General features: G+C 35.2%; 1 protein-coding gene across 2 annotated transcripts in view; it reads right to left on the bottom strand.

The window, feature by feature from the left end:
* Window positions 1-22,609, bottom strand: part of Med13l (mediator complex subunit 13L) — a 301,062-nt gene that overhangs the window by 59,762 nt on the left and 218,691 nt on the right. The gene's annotated exons all lie outside the window — the stretch shown is intronic.

Genomic DNA, 22,609 nt, shown 5'->3' with positions numbered 1-22,609 from the left:
AGAGGAGATACAGTTCTACTTTACCAGCCATCCAGCACAAAGTTGACCTCTTGTCAACTGTGGACAACACATAAATTTCTATTTGATTATGTACTGATAATATAAGAAAATAATAACTTGTTCACAAACTAAACTAAAGCTGCCAGACAAATCTGATAATTTAGATATGTTGCATTCTGATCTTTCCAAGATTACTGTGCAGTATGATTTGCATAAAATCTAACTCCTATGTCAACTATAAACAAAGATCAGGAAAAATCAAACATTTTCTACCTTTCATGCCTAGTACATGGAAGGTAGTTAAAACTGTGTTAAGTCAAATTATGTGAGAAAACTAAATTTAAAAGGCTTATACACAATGACTCGTGAACAAGATAAAAAGGCAAACTCCTGAGATGTCTGAACTGGCTCTTAACTGATTCTAGGGATAATGACAAAACAGTTGGCCTTTGGTAAAACAGAACAATAAGATAAAATTTGCAAGTTTACAACATTATAATAAGGTTAAAACTGTTGATATAAAAACAGAAATTAAGAACGCTGTTGTATATAATTTCCTAATATACAATTGTTAAGGTAATCAGTATCTAAAGAAACTGGTAATTTTATTATAGTAAATGTTTACAATTCACTTCTGATCACCAAAAAATTATTGAAGCATTCCACTTCTGTTTTCTACACAATGAGCTAAAAACTGATTTAAAAAAAAAAAAGGGAGTTTAGTAGAGAAAAAGAATTTCAATACTACTATAGTAGCACATTCCTTCAAACTTGTTAACTTTGGCCCTCGGCCAGGCATAACAAATCCCCATTCCTCAAAATAGCTCATAGGAGCACTTGCCCGATAAACCAAAATCACATTACTAAACAAGGCCAGGAAACCACCATTTTAAAAAATCATCTCTAAGAAGTTGTTTCTGTTTAAAAGTTCTTTAATATATCATAAAGTATATTCTGAGTACTACTCATCTTTAAGTTTTATTTTTAATGTAAAATAATAACGCTTTAAAGAAAATGTGAAATGAAAGTGATAAGAATATCACCCTATCACACAGTGATATATACATATTCTTCTTTGACACATATGTTGAAATACTGACTTTTTTGGTTTTACTAGAATAATGTGAAATTTCATCAATAGGACACATGCAGTCTTGGTATGGGTATTTAGTATAGCCAAGCAATATAGTAGCTAAAATTGGTGGGGAGAGGCAGGGGTTTAAATCTTTGACACCATACTTCGAAGTTTCAAGTTCAGCATGTGAGGAAAATTTGCACATAACCTAAAGGTACATAGGAATCAAACAATATTAATAGTAAAAATGTTCTTCCTTTATGATAATGACACTAGAAACACAATATTTCCAACACTCAACATGTATAGTATATAATAGAACCAAAATACAGTTTTACTGATTGTGGACTGGCTAATCTTTTAGCTATAAATTTTAGCCAAGGATTTGAAATGACTCATCCTTTTCTATCCCAGTATCCTGTGTATTCAGTAACTTAATTTAAAGAAGCTGGTGGGAGTTCCAGACATAGAATGTAGCTACAGAATATGTTCTCTATTATTCTAACCTGTGTGTGAAAATAAACTCAACCAACATTTAGCTATCAACTAGTAAATACAAAGAATGATGCAAGCACCTATTTTTAATATTGACAACTCTAAAAAAAGTTTAAAAGAGACAACTAAAAGAAAAAAGAAAAATGGCAAGTCATAATACAAATGTACCAGAGGCCATCAATAACTATATACTTTCTGGCGAGTTACTGCATCTCTCTGATAATTTCCTTATAGATAATAAGCAACTGTTAGCACAGACCGCCAGGCCCCCAGAGGTTCTGATTCAGGAGAATTGAGAGTGATGTGGGGTGGAGAGGCATTTCTAACAATTTCTCAAGCAATGCTGCTACTGTTCCAGGTCTAAGAACTACACTCACAGAATTACTGGATTTGAAAGTAACTAAAACCCTCTCTAGCAATTAAGTTCTATTTTTTTCCCCCCAGTGATAACATGCAGTAAGAGGTCAGACAGAAATGACAATACTGATTCTAGGAAGTAGAATTCCACTTTGACCTAGCAATACCACTTCTAAAAATTTATGCCACAGATAAAACTACTGAGCAGTTTCTGATTACAACCCTCTCTTAATAGTCTGAATACAGCCAAAATAGCCATCAGTAGAAGACCTGTTAACTGAACTATGGCATATCCCTACAAAGTAATATTGTGCAGCCACTTAAAAGGAAATGATCATACTACCATGGAAAAACCCCAACAAAAACTGTTAAGAGAACGAAAAAAAAACAAGGTTCAAAATAATATGAATAATATACTTTCATTTTTATAAAATGAGAAAGGGGGGAATACATGCACAGGAATTTGCTTGTTAGTGACATAATTTTTTTTTCCAGGAACAATTCACTTTAAAAAGCCTAATAACACTGGGCTGCTTTGGGGAATGAAGGAGCATGACTAGGTGAGAGATAATTTACAATATTCTTTTGTATTGTTCAATGTGTGGCCACGTTACACAGAGAGCAATGGAGGGAGGATCAGAGGAAGCATCTGACTCTGTCCTCGTGCAATGTGCTTGCTGGCCCATTAGAGGAACTCATGATGCTTCAGCTTGTCATACCTGGCTCTTGGCTAAGATCATCACTGATTTTGATTCTATATCCAACATATTGGTTATCTGATCAGTAAGCCATCAATATCTTTATCCATGGCATTGCTTCAAACAGTGAAAACGATCACACCACCTTGTGATACACGTTGGGAGAAAACTGCCAAGTTATAAATTCACCAGAGTGTTGTCACCCATTTACTTTTTCTTGTCCATAGACATATCTAAAAGATATGCCACATCTTGATAAAATGAAGTTAGATAACAATCATACTTCTCTGTTCTAAAAAACCTATCTAAAAATCAAATTCAGGTGTTTTTATACAAAGACTAGCTTCTCCTACTTTACATACGACAAAAATAGAGCTAAAGAGTTTAGCTTATCCAATGACACATTTAGAGGCACAAGTGGATTAGCCTTCGAATTTAATGTTCTTTCCATTAGTTAGTTCATGTATAAACACAGTTGTTCATTTAAATTCCTACCAACTGATATTTTATATTGGTAAAATGAGATCAGATTTCAATGAACAGTGAAAATAGGGAACTCTACAAGTATAATTAAAGGCATATGATGATGTATAGAGGTATTTTAGAGTTAGAAGATAAATCTTTATTTCCAATTCCTTATCTATTCTTGCTGCTTTTCACCAATCACCCACTTTAACTTGAACCTTTTTTAATCACTCAACTCTGTTTCAGATACCCTCATTATTTGAAAACTGAAAGGGTCTTTTAGAGATTATCAAAAAGATCAGCCTCTAGATCAGAGGAAAGGCAGAGTATGAGCCAACGGATCCAACAAGTTCAGAGCACAGCTGGGCAGAGCTTGGGTCCTCCTCAGCACAGTGTATAAAGTGCATCCAAGACTTTCTACCTTAGAAACACTGCTTTGCTCCTATAAAATACATCCTCTCATTAACATAAACACACACTATGCAATTTAAACCAGCCTCTGCATCAAGTCTACTATCTTCCCTTACTGTAGTAGTACAGATGATAGTACCAAATGATTATTCAGGATCAAAACAATATAAGTTCACTCCAACTAAAATTGGAGCCTTGCTTTTTTTTTTTTTTTTTTTTTTGGTGGCAATGCTGGGGATCAAACTCAGAGCCTCCTGCATGCTAGGTAAATGCTGTACCACTGAGCTACAACCCCAATGCCAGCCACGCTTCTTGACAAGGTATCACAGGTCTTCTCAACACTGATGATTCTTTTCTCTTTACTCAGCAAGTCTAGTCTGATTCAGGTAATTACTCAACTTCTTTCCGACCTCAAACACATTTGCAATTAAACCCTATCTCACTTTTCTCCCTAGAGTCCTAGATATTTCTTTTTCTTTGTGAAGCTGCTCCCATCCTCATCCTCTTTCACTTATAATCTTCATTCTTTCCTCCATTTGCTTCAGTAAAATCATCCAAAAGAATGAAAATAAAAGGTAGAAAATCATATGTTACACGAATCCTAACGAAAATAATACTAGTTTATAGAAGTAACAATAAATAAAACATGTTTTAAGCTTAAGTTCAGATTTAAAAAAAAAAACAGGAATTCAACGGGAAATTTAAACAATCATAAATGTATTACATATAGCTTAAAAATATATGAAGATTTTTTAAAAAAGGTTAAGAAAGTAACAGATTTAAAATTAATATTTAATATATTTTCCTCATAATTTAATAAGCAAGCTATTAAGAATACAAAAGTTTAGAATGAGAAACATATATACATGTGTGTATATGTATATATATGTTGGCTTTTCATAAACAGAGAACCAATTCTCTTTCCAAGAACAGAAGAAAGGTCTCTTAAAATTGAATGGGTAATAGGACCCCAAACAAGTCTCAAATTTCAAAGAAATGATGATATCATATATATTACACACTCTCTAAAACAGTATGTTTTAGATAGACAGCAATAGCTTAAAAATAGGTTAAAATAAAATCTTTTTGTTTGAAAACCTAAACATGTACTCCTTAAATAAATCATAGGTTACAGAGGAAATCACAACAGAAATCACAAAATATTTAAAACTAAATGAAACCAAAGTAATACATGTCAAAATCTGAAAGAAAACAGTACTAAGAGAATAATTTACATACCTAAATGCTGAGGAAAAAGTCTAATAATTCAAATCAAGAAGTTGAGAAACAAAAAAAAAGTATAAACACAATAAAAAAGAAGGATGAGAATAATAAAATCCAGTCTGACCTGACTATAACCATCCTGGGCAGTGACCGTAGCGCCTGCCTGAGTACCCCACTAGGCTTCCCAGGCAGGTCCCCAGCTTACTGTGAATGAAGGAAGCCATTACTTCAGGTAGTGTGTGGAGCTTCACCACCAGACCTTTGTGCACCGAGCGCCAGGAATGTGCCTGACTGACTTCTTTAATAGGAGCTTGAGATAAATCAGGTAATTATGACTTGAATGAAAGTTATTTTTGTCCTGCCGACCATATAGTTCCCATCCCTCTGACTCAAATTGGGGGAATACACTGAACTTATGACCATCCTAGACATTTTCCTCCCAGTAAGTTCCCAACAAACTGCATTCTGTGCAATCTTCTATCTGTCACCTCTCTCTGGTTTCACCTTCCACCTAAAGCAGCCAATGCACCCCCCCCCCTCCTTAGTGAGACCTTGTCTTAAAATAAGAATTATAATAGGGTGGGGATGTATCTCAGCAGTAAAGTACCCCTGAGCTCAATCCCTACTATTGCAAAATAATAAAAAATAATCATCCATCCATCTCAACACCAACTAAGAAGGGTTCCACAAACTTCCTAGACTCGCTCAATTCTCTTATTCAAATTGTTTCAACAAATGATGTGATGGATTAACATCAGCAAATCTGATTGTACTACCATGCAGTAACAGATGAAGGAGAAAAAAAAAATCAAAAACTCTATCTCAATACATAAAGAAAAAAGTATCAAATTTCAAAAAGATCGACAGTAATTATTAAAAATGATTCTCTGTAAATTGGGAGTTGAAAGGAACTAACTTAAACAGATAAAGTAATTCTCTTGCTGACTGTTCAAACTTTAGAAGGATCCTCTTTAAAAAAAAATGGAACTAGACATGGGTATTTAGTCTTCTACACAACACTGTCTCAGATGTCCAATTCAATGCAATAAAACAAGAAAAAAATGGTATAAAAATCAGGATGGAAGAAGTAACACTACATGTATAGATAATAAAATTCTCTAAAGTTCTCTAGGAAGATAATTTCCAGACTAACAGCACTAAAAAATAATTTAAAAGTTCATAAGGTGGGTAGAAGCAAAATCAGCAACTGTAAAACAAAATACTTACAAAACAATTGAAAAAATATACCCCATTAGCAGTAGCAAAAAGAACTGTAAGATACATAGAAAATAAATCAGTAAACGACATTTTATTCTTCTTCTTTTTTTTTTTCTTTAATATCTATTTTTTAGTTTTCGGCAGACACAACATCTGTTGTTTGTATGTGGTGCTGAGGATCGAACCCGGGCCGCACGCACGCCAGGCGAGCGTGCTACCGCTTGAGCCACATCTCCAGCCCACGACATTTTATTCTTCTACAGAAAAATTTACAGAATATTCTGTTGAAGAATAAAATAAAAGATATAAAATCTTTTAAAAGATTCAACATATTCTTGGATATGAAGTAATATCATAACAACCAGGAGTTCCCCCTAAACTGATCTATAAAGTCAACACAGTTCTTACCAATATATCAGCAAGTGGTTAGATAAACTGATTCTAAAATACATACAAAAGAACACAATCAAGAAAAGCTGTCATAATTTGAAGGAAAACAAAATGAGAGACGTAACTTACCAGTATCACTAATATTTATTATTAAACCATAGTGATTGTGAACTCAAAAACCCAGTAAGCCTCAATGCCCTGTCCTACTTACCTTTCGGACAAAACAGCCTATTAGTCTCTCCTCTGTTCTTCTCTCCATTCTAGCCCAATAAGCTTTCCACTACCCTTAAAAATGACACAATCACTATTTAAGCTTGCTGTTCTTCTGCTTGGAACTCTCCTTCCTAGGTATCAGTAGAGCTCTCCCTCTCATTTCCTGCACGTTTTTCTTAAATGTCACCACATCAGCAAGGCCTATCTAACCTCACCACATAATTTAAAGTCACCCCCACAGCTCCTTTTTTTATTTTGCCCCTAGAGAGCTCATCACTTTCTTTTTCGGGTACCTGAACCACATGCTCAGAGGTACCATGGATCTAAACTTGTTTATAAATACAAGGCTTTCTCTGTATCATGTTCTTTCTTTCTAAGATACTGAAACAAAGGGAAATAGGGGAAAAGAGGGAGAGAAAGGGGAAGAAAGAGACAAAGAAAAGAAGAAAGTAGGAGGAGAGAATGACAGAAAGAAAGGGGAAGAAAGAGAAATAAAAGGAGAGGGAGGGGGAAATAAGAGGAGAGAAGAGGAGGTAGGAGGAGGAGTATAAGTCTGTATGTGTCTGTGAGATGGAGATCAACTGAACTTTGTTTTTCAAAAATCACATCAGAGAACATAATGATAGTATTGGAACACATTCATATTAAGGATTTTAAAAGCAAACCAAATGCTGGGATAATTATTTTACAACTAATAAACACCTGGGCTTACTTTTGTTCATAGAATGTCATTTCAAGTGCCCTATACAAATACCATTGATAGAGAGGTGATCATACAGCAATTTATTAAGCTTTTTTCAAATAAGAAATTATTTGAATATAACATGACTTAGGGAAATTTATTAATGCTTACACCCCTTCACAGTAGGTGCTTTATTATCATATTTCATCTTTGATCTGAGCATCAAAGATCTGTTTCTTTCAGAATCAAACTAAGAAAAAGGCCACTGAAATATTCTGTTTCAAAAGTAACGCCTTGGTAAATATAGCAATATCAATTGTGAGTAATCAAATTTCCTGGCTCCTGCCTCATAGACATCAGGGTTTTAAATAACATATTTATATTTCTCTAAAGTAGGAATCATGAGTTATATAAATATGAAAAGACAATGACTAGAGAAATTCCTTCTACTAGTTGAGTGAGTAGCTAGGCAGAGCAGAACCCTAAACCCTCCCGGGCATCCTGGAAGGGAGGTGAACAGGAAGCCCTGGCTCCCAGGGCTGGTACACTCTGAGCTCCCTCTCCAGCCTCCACAGGGCCCTCTCTGTCATTCGATATCATGTATCATTCTGTACCCAAAACAATGTAAAGAATGCCACATTTCTATAAGAAATGACCCAAATCCATGAGAAGGGGAGGGCTAGCAAGATAAGTTCTCCTATAATTTATAAAATATCATATAATCTATCTTACTGTCCTAACCAGCTGAAAGTCTATTACTTACAGAGGTCCAGTAAGTAAAACTGAAACTATATTACAATAGGGAAAGAAATCTGGTTCCATTTTATCCTGCCAGCTTTATCTCTTACTACCATCAATTCATGAGTCTAATTTGTTTCCTTCATATGGCTTATAATAATCGCAATTATTTAACTTAGTTTGATAGTCTCTCCTTAAGGAAGAAACAATGTCTATCCTACTATCCTCTGTATTCCAAGCACCAAGCAGAGAATACTACACATAGCACTTAACAGCCACCAAATGGATGAATGCAGTTTTAGTTAAAACTGAAAATTAGTTTACCTTTTTTTCAGAAAGTTCCATGATAGGACGAGCAAGAACAACTGATAAATGCAGTGAATACCTTAAAAGTGAGAACTAGTTATTAATAGGAGGTAGCAAGTTTGTAATTTCCAGTTATTTTATTAAAAGGCACCTTTTAAGGCTGTTTAATTGGCATGGGTTGTAACTGGGGTAAGTGGGAAAGGAGTTGCATAAATGCAAAAAAGGAAGGACTGGTATTCCAGATCATTTTATTCTTATACAATATTCTAATTATTATTAAAAAAAAAGATACTTTCACTTCTTAGAGTGAGTTTTCAGAATGCAACTATTACATGTGCTTTCAAAAATGCATTATGAATATTAATAAACTCCTGTTCTTTTCATGGTGTAAAAGTGTTTTGATAACAGAGTCACAATGCAGAATGCATTTAGATAATTTTATCTAAATGCTTTCTGTGTTATGAACTTATCATCTTAAGATTTTCCAAGTTGTCATTAACTAAACCTCTTGCCAGAAGCAATTTGCCTCTTTATAGATTCTCATCTGGGAATATTTTCTAATGTTAACTTTATGGTTTCCTTTCCTTAAAAATATTCAGTTTATTCTGGCAGCCCTCACAAAGACTATATGTAGATCTTTGCTCACAAGTATACTGTTTTCTCTTATTCCATAGTCCTTAACTTTTACCTCCGTTTCAAAAGAGAGTGGCATTATAATATCCAAATAATAAGATTTGCTTATATTATTTAAAAATTTTTTGAAACACTTTTACTATTTCATGTATCTTCACTTTAAATTATAAGTTAAATCTGATTAAAAGGCCAATTAAAATGTCCAGGGAAAGTTACTCATGCATATCTTTAAATGAAAGATTTATTTACTTTATTCTAACCATTGAATTAGCATTAGAGTACTATGAATAATCACCCTCCTATGAAAAAGTTACCAATTACATTGTTAAATTCAAAATTGTGTCATTGAATACTTCACCTACATATACAAAAGTGTGCTCTCTCTCTCTATATATATATATACACACACACACACACACACACACACACTCTCTATATATATATATATACACACACACACATACACACATACATATAATCCATATGTATATATAATGCACACATGTGTACAGACACATACACACACACACACACACACACACACACACACAAATGAGCACAATTAGATTGCTCTTTGCTGCCCTTCCCTGGCAGTAAAATTGGCACTTGGATGGTACATTAGTTCTTCCAGATCACAGTCTACTATTCCTGCAGTGGTGCCAGAGCAGAAGCAGTGTGCCTGTGTTAATACAAAAGCAGTGCCTTGGTGGACTAAAGGACTTAATGCTCCTCCCTGGGTACCTCACTCACTAAAAGCAAGTAACAGTGAGAAGAGGCTGTGACTCAATGTAACCTTGATTCAAAATCTAGAAGAGTTTGAAGGTTTAAAGATGCCAAAATAGACATAAGGCTATTTTAGTCAGAGATGTGTATGTGTGCTTGAAAAACCAGAAGTGAACATACACAAACTCTGAGGCTTATGAAAGTAATCTTATTAATATCTCCCTTGAGATTATTGAACTAGGCCAGATTATCTAGTCACAGTCTGGACAGCTCTTTAAAAATTCAACAGGAGTGTGGCTGGAAGAATATATAGATTAAAGTGACATTTATATTAGGTAACCCAAAACAACCAACGTACTTTCACTGCTCACTTTAAGACATGCTTGGAATTTTTTTTTTTTTTAAGCATAAAACAAAACCTTTCATCCTTTTTTTTCCTGCAGGTGTTGGGGAGGGTCCCCCCATTTGAAAGACAGAAATAAAGGGTGGGGGATACAGAGGGACTGATGGAGAACCACATAAATTTTTCTCATTAAAAACTAGGCGGATTAAATGAAAGCTTGTATACCAACAATGCCAGCAGCATACCTGGATCACAACAGGCCATAGGTTAGTAGGAAAAAGCAAAAGAAAACTTATTTGATTCTTTATTTATCCATGAAGAAAGTAAAGTTTCAGGAAGTTCATTTAATTTCACAGGGTAGCAGCATAGCCCTGAGACCTGAAGTCTGGACTTTTCCCACAGTAGAATACTGCTGAGGCAGGACAGAAGATGAACATATTTAAATTCAAAATAATCTTCAATGTTTTCTGTTTTTAATATCAAAAACTTAATCCACTCTGAATACTAAGATCCAGTCTATAGAGCTCTATGTGCAGGTTACCAACAGGTACTTATATTAACTCATGCCTAAGTTATTGTCAAGTTTTTACAGAATTCTCTTAATAAAATTAAATACCTAATGATGAATGGACAGAAAAAAAAAACTAGGCACTGTATACTGTGAATATACTTTATATACAGAATTACGAAAAATTGTGCTGTGAATGGATACTTATGAATGTAATGCATTCCACTATTGTCATGTATGTAAGAAATAAATAAAAAATAAAAATAATAAAGGATTCACAGGCACTGAAATGAGTCAGCTAGATCTGTCTGAGTCGCTGACTAAGAACATAAACTAGCCTGTCTCCATAGCACCCTACTGCTAAACTAAAATGTTGGATCTTCCTAAATTACAAAATATATTTTTATAGTATATCTTAAAATCATGAAATGTTTGCTTATGTTTAACAAAAACATCCAACCATTATGACAGATTCTGACACCCATGGGGAGCGTGAGTGGCAGTCATAGTGAAGTTCTTGCCAGCTTGAAAGAAATGTAGGGACAGACCTCTGACATCTGCCTAGATTCCCTATACCCAGCTCACCAGCAGAAGTGACCTGCCAAGAAAGCATAAGCAGATGGGAGTACCAATATGCTACCATTCACCAGGTAAACAACAGCAAGGAGGACTTCACCTCTACAGTCAAGCAAACAGCAGCAGAGAAGCAAGCCTATTTAACAAGTCCTGGGACTCCTCGGAAGCCTTGGTCTGCATGGTATGTTGCTTCCCCACACCCCACTAGCTGCACTTTCCATCACAGATGGATGTGAACACTTACTCTTCCTTCTATCCATATTTCCTCATCTGATTTTTCTACCTCATTCCATTTATTAAATGTAAACTACTTTAAATACATTTAGAATGAGATGAACCATGATAAAAAAAGAAAGGGAAGAATTAGATTTATTTTCATTCTCACTCTCCCCTAGAACTCTAAGAAATTAATAGTGTTATTTATTTCACAGAAGCTGATACATAAATGAAAAAATACAACATCATGAAATTACTTGTTGTCCCTATTCACTGTAACAGTCCCAGTTACATTTTTTACAATATTGCCTACAGAAAACAATGCCAGAAAGAAATTTACCTTTTGAGATAACTCTATTTCAGAGGTAGCAGCTGACACTCACTGTGGCTTGGCAAGTTCTTTAAAGGCTTTCCAACATTTGGCATTTGCCCGCCAGAGAGCACAGCCTTTCATACTCAGCACTGTTGCAAAATGTCTCACTCACCAGTACTCAAAGGAGGTCACAGTTTTCCAGCAAAGGGGAAATAAAATTGGATCTGACACTTATTTGGTAGAATGCTGTTATCAGCAAGTATTTATCTTCCATACTCTTCTCATGCCACAGGGCTACACTAGAAGCTAGGCTTTCTCTTTCTTTAATCAAAACACTGTGCAGCCTTCAATCAATAGCATTGCTCAGGATCTCAACTCCCCTATCTCTAACATAAATCTGATGGCTAAAACCAGCAGAAAATAAACATAAGATGCTTTTCTTACAGCCTATGTAAAGACAATGGTCACTGGGCACTTTACAATATGTAATACAAATGCTAAATAGAATTACTTTGATTCTTAGGAAGTAAAAGTAAATTCAACTGACAGAATATACAGGAAGAAATAATTTTTTTTAAAAAAAGAATATACAGGAAGAGTGGGATGTTGGAACCAGCAGTCATTCAATATAAGGATGGCATGAGCATCTAGGTAAAGGAACAAACAGAAAATACAAATCAGGTGATTTAGCACCTGGAAAGCTGTTATATACTCCAGGGATACCCAATAAATACAAACTCTTCAAACTATCCTCATGTGTACATTCAATGACAGTCATATATAATCAGCATCTGGTCACTATTAAAAAAAAAAAAAACCAAATGGTTCAAATTACTTACATTTTTTTAAAGCATTAATTTCTAAAAGTCTTAGAAATGAAAGATTCTGACAGACAACTTCTTGGCATTCGTTATTAAGAATCAGTAGCTTAAGCAACTTTCTGTTCACTCAACAAACGTGCAAGCACTGGCCCAAGCGCCAAGTGCAATATAGTGAGAAAGGCCCAGAGCCCTGGTTCTCAAAAACCTGCACTCTGCTGGGGCAGAAAGACAGGTTCAAAATCATTTAGAAAATAATTTCAGAAAAATAAATTTAAAAAAAACAAACAAACAAACAAACAAGATTCTGTGTTTAAGTATGGCATGGCAGTGGCAGGAACAGAAGAAGAGAGGACACATAGACAGGAAGGCTCCTTTGAGGAGGTGAAAGTGTGAAGCCAGCTCTGGTGAGATCTAAGAGAAATGAACAGTAAATACCAAGGCAGGCCCTAGGTAGAGGGAACAGTTTAATGTGTCTGGGGAACAGAATGGGCGCTGTGTTCAAACTTATACATAGAAGAGAGAGGCAGATGAAATGATGTTAGAGAGGTGAATGGGGCCAGATCACAGAAGTCTTTAAACAATGCAAAAGAGCTTGAATTTTATTCTTAACACCCTGATAGACCCTCCCAGAGGATTTAAAGAAAGCAATTACCATGGTATCATTTCTATTATGAATAGATTACTTTAGTTAGCATTTATTGTGAAGGAGTAAGGGCAGAAATAGGGAGAACAGCTAGGATGAGAGCTCATGTGAGAAGCAAGTGTGCCTTAGATTGGGAAGGAGAAATAGAACAGAGCCACAGATTCAAGATACATTATAGAAATAGAGCTGACAGGACATGCCAGCAGTTGACATCAGGCAGGAAGTCAGACACATTAGTGTGGAATTAAGGAAAGAGGTCAGGGCAAGACACCAACATCAGGGAAACATTCACTCAGACAGTACTGCAAATCACAGAGACAAGTGGCAGCTCTGAGGTCTGACTATGAAACTGCAGATTCAGAGAGAAGCCACACATCTCAACCACTGCCTTCCCACCCTCAGGTTCTTCCAAGAGAGGTGGGGAAGAGGTTTTATATGTGTGTGTGTGTGTGTGTGCAGACACACATGCACACATGTTATAGGTTATATGTATATATGTGTTACATATATGTACATATATATGTAAATATATACTATGTAATATATATGTATATTACTAAGCTAGTATGTGACACACATCTAATAGTTCTTCTAATGACGGATAAAGAGAACAAAAAAAGATAACATTTTTCTTTTTCTTTGTTTTTGTAACAGAAACTTAACTCTGCTGCACAAACACACACTTCCATTTGGGGTTCATTTAATTTAGATAAATATAATTAATTAATTTATATATTCTCCTTATAAACTATGTTGCTAAAGAGGAAAATTCACTTAATAACAAAATGGCCGAAAACAAATAATGAAATTATATAATACTATTTGAATCAAATTGTTATCTGAATGATACCAGGTTTTCTAATTAGTAATCATACCTACAAATCTGATTAACACCACAACCTAAAGAGTAAGTAATAATAAATAAAATAATCATGCAAGCTATTTTACATTAAATTTAGAGATTTCCACTTACAACAATTTTCTTCCTTCATAATGCTAACAAAGGTGGGGAAGAAAAGTGATAGTCATTGCTTTTCTCTGGATAAGCCTGGTCATTCATTAGATATATCACTGTCTGACTTTGACAAAATTTTATCTACTAATATAAGCTCATTTCAGGACTGGAAATCAACCAGTTCACTGGAAATCTATCAGTTCAGTGAACAAAACATCAATGTATGAATTTGTTAAAGGGTGAAGAAAGAGACTATGCCCTCCTAATTCAATAATATTTAAAAGGAAAAAAAAATCAATTTGGATCATCAGCAAATAAGTGTCCTGATTCCTAACTTATAATTTGGCCTGACTGAAATCATCACAAAGTCAAAGGAGAGTCAAATGGAATTTGTCAAAGACTAGATTTGTAACATAATATTTCTAAGGAAGCTTGTAGTAAATCATTAATTATCAACTACACAAGTTCATTACTAGTGAACAAATATTTTATTATAACTATTATTAAGGTAACCCCACCTTTTTCCTAATGAAAACTAAATATTATTATTGTAAGCAAGCAGATTTTAAGGCAACACAGAGCTGTATCAAGTGCAGACAACATGATTTCATTATTAAATTTTAAGCAACAACTTAAATGAAACAATGTCCCGCTAGTGAAAAATTTTCAACCCAAGTACATGCAGACAATAAGCCTAAAAGTCAATTCTAGCTTGTATAAGTTTAGAACACCCCAAAGAAGAACTAGAAGGGGTTTTAACTAGTAACAAGATGGAACTCCAGAGGGGCAAAAGCAGCAAAGGCACTCCTAAGACGCCCAGATGAACTGGATGTGAAGTAGTCACAGCACTGATGCTTGGGGTAGGGAGACAGAATCCTCATGAAAGGCTGCTTTTCAAGTCCATCTTTTCCTGAAAAGTTGGGGCTTAGGAAGTCTTTATTATTAATGAGCAAGAACTCTATATATCAGACAGGTTGGAGCAGAAAATGTTAAAAATCACCAATTATTCTGGGAGCAGTGGCACATGCCTATAAACCCAGCAACTTGGGAGACTGAGGCAGGAGAAGCACCACAAGTTCAAGGCCATTCTCAGCAACGTAGCATGGAGGCCCTGTCTCAAAATAAAATATATAAAAGGGCTTGGGATGCAGCTCAGTAGTAAAGTGCCCTGGGTTCAATCCCTAGTGCATGCACACGCATGTTGAGTGAGCGCACACACACCAATTAAGAACAAGGGAGCTACAAAATCTATTCTGCTCCAGCTTTATCTTGGAATGTTCAGTTTAATTCTGGATGCCACAGTTTAAAAGGATACTGTGTGCAAAATGAAACACATCAAAAATAAGTAGGTAGATTAATAGCTAGAAGAACTTTAAACCAACCTTCATGACAAGTGAAGGTAGTGGACATATTTAACCAAAAAATAAGGCAATTAGAGAAAAAAAATAAAGTCTTTAATGCACAAGTTATATTCACGTATACCATGCCACAAAACCTATTTTACTTAGCAATGTATTTTACAATCATTGCTGGAATAGTATATAACCTCCCTGATAGTAACAAATATTAGTTTTACTTATTGATCAAAATATGGAAATACACTGGTCAATACTACTAGAAGTTTAGGAACACCAGCCAAATACAGTGGATATAGACCCTAGAGAAAAGCTGACTTCATTCACTATTAAGACAACTTTCTAACTAGGCTTTAAAAGAAAAATTGGCTAGCAGGAAAGGCAGGATATCTGTTATCCTTAAAAGTGTGGGAAAGAAACAAGCACATTAAGAGTACAGGGACAGGAGGATCTTTGACAGGGCTTCAATCCTCACATCCCAATAATCTGTACCTTGATTATCACACAAACTGCACCTGTTTTAAAATAGCCCAAGTGGACTGATTACACAGAAAGAAAGGAAATACTGAAAGCCGACGTCCATCAAGTTATAGGGAGAGCAACAGGGTAAAGATACAGAGAAAACATTATTCTGAAACCTGAAATTCATATTGTTAGTAAAGCTACAAATACATTAATTCTCAAATCAGTCCCTTGTGCTAAACTTTTCTGCTCTTGTTTTACCATCAGGATTACTATTTAAAAAGCATAATTTACATGAATTCTATTTACATAATAGCATCAACCTAACAAAGGTCAGTAAACACATATTTCTTCACTCTGAAAAGACAGATGAGGCTGGTAGCTTTAAAAAGCTGCATCCTGTCTGGCTGAAGTATCTGGCATGAGAAAAATAAATAGTTTGAACAGAAATAATTATAAAAAAAGAAAAATTTCTCTGAATATGGTATCTTTACATCATTTACCCTCAAGAGTTAAAGCCTCAACTCAGTTCTTCCAAAGATAAAGGGCTAGCTTTACCCACTGTTAGCTGATGTCCATCTTGAACAATAACCCCACAGAATCCAATCTTTAAATTTCTTATTTAGTAACATTTAACATCAGTGCCTGAAGTCAGGATGGTTCTATAGATAGAGTTTATAGAAATATTCATTTCATGGATATTCTTTTAGCCATCTTGGAAGAACTGGACCACCTTAAAATTCAGTGATGGTTCTATCCCTCTATCCTATTTAATCATTATACACTGAATCCCCTCAGCATCAATTAAGCATACAATGGAGCACAGTACATAAAACCACAATAAGCAATACAGAAAAAAAGGATTAAAGCCATGAAAAATGTATTAATTTATTCTGTGCAATGCACTTGTAATTCTTCCACTTTCAGTCAAGATCACAGTACAGTTTAATAGTCTGGTTCAGGGACCAATTAATCCTTTTATATTTAAATCAATCACTGACTCCTCTCCGAATAATTTAGTTTCTACATGCTGCCTCCCATTTGATGTCTTTGGGGAAAGAGCAAAGTTAACACTATGTAGCACATTAATCATGTTTGGTAATAGAAAAAGAAATGCATTATCAAGGAAGTCTACTTTTTAAAAAAAAGCACAGCATGCTTTAAAACAGGTTAACATAATCCGTGTATATGTCCTTAATTCCTTAATTAAAATGGGCATGTAAAACCTGGAGCTAAGAGTACACCCTTCATTTGGCTTTTCATAGAAGGTGTGCATACATTCTTTTTATTTTGATTGTGTATAAAATATATATCCAGGAATGAAACCACTCTCCTCAACCCCTACACCCCTAGTACTGGCAGATTCCTCTTTCTCATCCCAACCTAAAGCATAATGACTTGATGCTCAGACAGTGGGAAAGGGGAAAAGTAACAGGCATGTATTTTATTCAAACTGGCATGTGTCTGGCACCTTGCCACAAAGCTGTGCCCTTCTTCTTGAACAATTCTGAAGCCTAATTAAAAGGGTTAATTCAATGCAATATTCATGTGCAGTCTAAAGATTCTTACCATGGCATGCAAAGCAGATGTCCATGTTTTAAGAATATTTTCTCCAAACAAATGTGTCAAGAAAGCATTAAGAGTTCCCGTGACGGAGAAGGACAACACTGTACTATACGCCACTTCTTCCTTTGACCAACTGCAAGAGAAGGAGGCCCTCCTCGTAATGCCTGGATCTTAACCACCACGAGAATAAATCAGCTTTGTATTCTAGTAGTCACACCACGGACTACAAATGCATGATTTTAGCTTTGGAAATTTCAAAGCAAACATAAGCACTTTTCAAATCATCCACAAGTGTTTTCAAAAAAAAATTTTAACCAATTAAGTTTCTGTGTGGATTCAGCACTGAAATAGTGGAGTCTACATCTTAGCATAACTCAAAGGCACTGCTGACTCAGGAGTTTTGACAGTTTGAACAATTCTAAGGGAAAAAAGCACATACAGAATGTTAGCTCTGTGTTCACCTCACACCAACACAGAAAAATCAAATGGTCCAAGTGTTAAGAGCAGCTCTGTGATACCAGTGAGAAGAGTGCAGAGGCTGTGCTGGATGGTGATCCTAACTCTCAGGAATCCACAGCATCTGAAGACTGAGGTTCGAGAGCCTAACTAGATTAACTGTCATATTGAAGGATGTTTCTCTGGGCACATTAACTGTCGTAATCTGTGAGAATCTGGTAGACAACTATGACCCACAAATAATCATCAGGTGGAAAAACACTAAATATCTGTCACTCCTCACTAATCCCCAGAAGTGTCACATCAAAGACACATTTGGAAAGAATCCAAGTCTTTTGTCTGTTTTTTTTTTTAATCTCAGAACAGAACACCACTAATCAAAATTAAACAAGTGAATCAAATCTCATCATCAAAAATCAACATCTCATCAAGTCACACAAGCTAACAAGCTACCATTAGCAGGATGAGCTTTGTGTTGTTTTTCTGGTGACCGGACTAAATGTGCATAGATCTATCCATGACCCCCTGGCTAGATTCCCCCTGACAAGTATCTGTCAAATGCTATAAAAGGATCAGAAGTGCCACATGTAGATAGAGATGATGAGAGACCCTACAGATCACTATAAAATTCACATGTAAAGTTCTGCAGTTAAATGGGGGTCGGGGGAGTTTCTGTATGTACTTGTTTAGATAAAATGCACTCTTACATTTCATTGACTATTTCTCTCAGAAATGAATCCCAAGAAGGAAAATGTTAGGTGTTCTTTTTGGATTCAGTGTAGGACAGTCTTCAAAACAAAATCATAAAATGTCTGACACTTGGGACTGGGGCTGCAGCTCAGTGGCAGACCAGGCACTGAACATGTTTGAGGTCCTGTGTTCAATCCCCAGCACCAAAAAAGCAAACCAAAACAAAACTCCCAACAGTCACTTTCAACGCTAATATAGCTTTCCTTTCTTTCAATCTGGCTGTCCCAATCCTGAGCCTAGTTAGTAGCAAACCCCCGGCTGAGGAAAATAAAAAGAACCTCAGTACATGCAAAAACTACTCTGCTCTTAGGCCTCTCTTCCACCTAAGCTGGTCTGGACAAGGCCCTCCAGTCCTGCCAAGAGAGGTTGCAAGCAGCAAGGGGTGGGAAAGTATCCTCTGATGCTTCTCAAAATAGTCCCTGATTTGGTAGATTCTCTCTTCCTTTACCAGCCCCTGTGCACTTGTGTCTAGTTGTCCTTTTGTCTATGAACAGTCAATATTGAAAACTATGGTATGACACAAATTATGAGTCATACCATATTTAGTAATGGTAGGGAAAATGTTCTGCTATAAATCTCACATTTAACATCATTTTATTGATATCAAGTCACCAAATTTCCAAATAAATAGCACAATGATCATTATGATTACCAAATAGTATCCATTTTAGAGTAACTATTATATCATCAGCCCTCATTAAGCAATGACAAATAAAAAGGGGAAAAATTATTAATGCTACAAAATTATTAATGTTCAAAAATTTTAATCAGTCTTTCAAAAAACAACAAAAATGGCATATTTTAAGTACACAGTAGAAAATGAGTAAAAACTACATAAATGAATAGTGACAATTTTAAATTGATGTATAAAACCTAATCTGGAGAGAGATTAATGCTTAAAAAGGGAAATTTGGGCTTATGAAACATTTTATTTGAAGTCAATATTAAAATAAAGTCCTATTCTCTATATATCCTTTAACATATCATGTCTACGTTAAAATATGGTAAACTAGCTAGGGCTATAAACCCAACAACTCGGGAGGCTGAGGCAGGAGGATCATGAGTTCAGAGCCAGCCTCAGCAACTTAGTGAGAAGCTGTCTCAGAAAATAAAAAGGGATGGGGATGTGACTCAGTGGTTAAGCGCCCCTAGGTTCAATCCCCAGAACCCCACCCCACCCCCCAAAAAAAGCAAGCTGGTTTATCATCACTAGTACAAAGGACAGACTTCTTTTGTTTTATTTTCAAAAGTTGAACCAGTTAATTGTAAATACTCAGTATAAACAACAAGACCAAACACAAAGATCCTGAGTGGCATCATGAAAAGTACCAGGACATTCGTTCATTTAAGAACAAGCTATGCTGTGATGCACAATCCAAAACCGAATGGATATAAAGAATTCTATATCTTAAAATGATAGCAAGAATGGCCACTTAAAAGAAAGTCTAGATATTTAATGCCTTTATATTTATTTTCTTTGTTAACTGAAATTAACACTAATAAAACATAACTCCAACAGGACTTTATACATATTTGAACATCTTAGGAACTAATATATGTAGTAAAATATGAAACTTTAATAAACATGTGCTTCAATGTGTGAGGGAAATTTCTTAAGAGTGAAATTTTAATAGCAAGAAAAATTAGCAAAATATTTTTTTACTTCCACTTATGTATAAGTAATTAAAAACTTTTTTAAGGGAAAGAAAAGGAAAATGCCTTCTTTAATACCCAATTAGGCCACCCAGCCAAAGCAACATCTACCAGGGACAATAAAATGTAAAGACAAAAACATTAAGCTAGCTGTTTTACAGATTTATGTAAGAACACTGTTGAGAAAAGGAAAATGATATTGTTTTCATGTAAATTTTTTGTTTACTTTTTGAGGCAGTATCTTGTCAAACTGTCCAGATTGGTCTCAAACAAATAATTCTCCTGCTTCAGTCTTCCACCACTTGGTTTCATTTAATCTTATGAGTTTTCTTTATTTGATAATCACAGCTCAGCTGTATATGGTAGTTCTTATATGTTCTTCATAGCTGATATAATTTAAGCCAAAATAATGCCAGTGTTAATAACACAAAATTAAAGGAAATACATTAGGATAATAAGGAAATAAAAACAGAATTTTGTGACAATGCTCTTAGGAAACAACTTCCAAGAAAATTCTCCAGGAACTTCACTGGCAGTTCTTTCCTGCTCCTTCCCTCCCTCCAGCAAGGCCCTCCTGACATCCCAGGCCTCATTCTGAACCAGAATTACTGCCCCAGCCCTTCCCCTTCTACTGCCTAACCTGTATATTCCAGCTGAGACGCCAAGAGGGAGGTTTCCAGGACTGTCTTCCCTCTGTGATCTCTTTCAATTGTGTGAAAAAGCTGGCTGGAGTTGAAAACGTAAGGGAAGCTTCACTACAACAACTACTGAATATGTTTGCATTCAGGCTAGTTTTTATTTGGTTTTGTGAAAATCCTCAAGTAAGAGTTATAGCTGCAAATGTACACATTACTTTTATTGTTGCACTTAAAAAATCTCATTCTCTCTGAACAACCTGGGAACTAAAATTTGGAAGAAAATCAATAAATCATGACCATTACTAATTACAAAGGGGAATGAACTACGCAGTAGTAGTCCCCACTCTAGGAACTGAAAATGGAAAGTCACTGGGGTAGCACTGAGAAGACACTGTAAATACAGTGGGCTGAAGGAGGGTGGGAACCTAATAATATTCAAGGAGACAATCAGTACAATTTGAAACTGCAACAATGAAGGCCTATAACTATGAGATCTGTATGTGATTATGTGAGGAGAAGTAAAGGAAAGATAGGGGTGGGTGCAGTGCAAGGAGAGGAAAGTCCAAATATTTGAAAATTAGTACAACAGCTCAGAGTAAAGTGACAAAAACTTAAGACTAGAATGTAAAAATGTAGGAGAAAACACCCACAAATGGAAGTTTGGGTAATGAACTGAGAAGTATACCCTATGATACCATATAAGTATGTGCCTCAGTTGATCATCAAGACACTATTATATAAATCATTTTTGTTTTACACACTATCCATAAACAAGTATACACATGTGCATGCATGTGTGCATTCAGGCATGTGTTTTGGATAAACGCAAGAAAATGGGCTAAGTTATCCATGTTTTACTGGCAGACTTTTTTTGAATAGCTATTATGAGGGGAGGAAGTGTAGTGTATACATCATAAACACCCATTACCAATACTGACTTTTTGTTTTTAAAATCGGTATTTGGCATTTTCAAACTGAGAAGATACAATGATATTCTAGCATTGCTGCATAGTCCTGACTTAAAATCTTGTTCCCAAGGAGACAGTTAATGTCAATATCAGACACTGCATAATTATTGACTCCAAAGAAAGTATACTACAATGAGACACTTGCACTTTAGCAGAACGAAAATGACCAGCTTGGCTTTTGCCTTAACATCAAACAAAAACCTCTGGTTTTCATACAGAGATCAGCATTTTCTTCTGCACTCTACTGAAAGGAACTAGTTACATTATTAACACGCTCTTATGTACAGAATGTTATTATTTTCAGTGGCATTCTGGTCTGGATTAAAACAAAGACACAACTGAAACCATCTATATTTTTAGGCATAAGAGACTACCTCTTGTGGAAAAAGGTTTAGCTTTGAAGTAATTCTTGTGAAGACAACTGCTCAAAAACATTTTGGATGAACATATTTCCCATAACCAAAAAGCCTTACAATTCAAATGATTCAGTTTTTCAAGTTTATAGATTTTTAATAGCTCAAAATTCAAACAAATAAGCGTAAGTCTTCTTCACTGTATCACATAATTTATATAATATTCAGTACAATTCTCCTACCTTTTATAATCAGCCCCTCCCCTTTATAAGAGAAAGCACTTAAAATTTTGGCATAGTAATAGATTTTTACAGTGATATATAAATAATTTGCAGAGTTGTGAAAAATAAGTAAGGGGGTTTGTTGTTACTGATTTTTGTTATAATAATCACTGAAAACCCTTTA

This window comes from Marmota flaviventris, chromosome 1 (assembly GCF_047511675.1).
Source record: "Marmota flaviventris isolate mMarFla1 chromosome 1, mMarFla1.hap1, whole genome shotgun sequence".
Lineage (NCBI taxonomy): Eukaryota > Metazoa > Chordata > Mammalia > Rodentia > Sciuridae > Marmota > Marmota flaviventris.
This window is presented reverse-complemented; position numbering and strand designations above follow the sequence as displayed.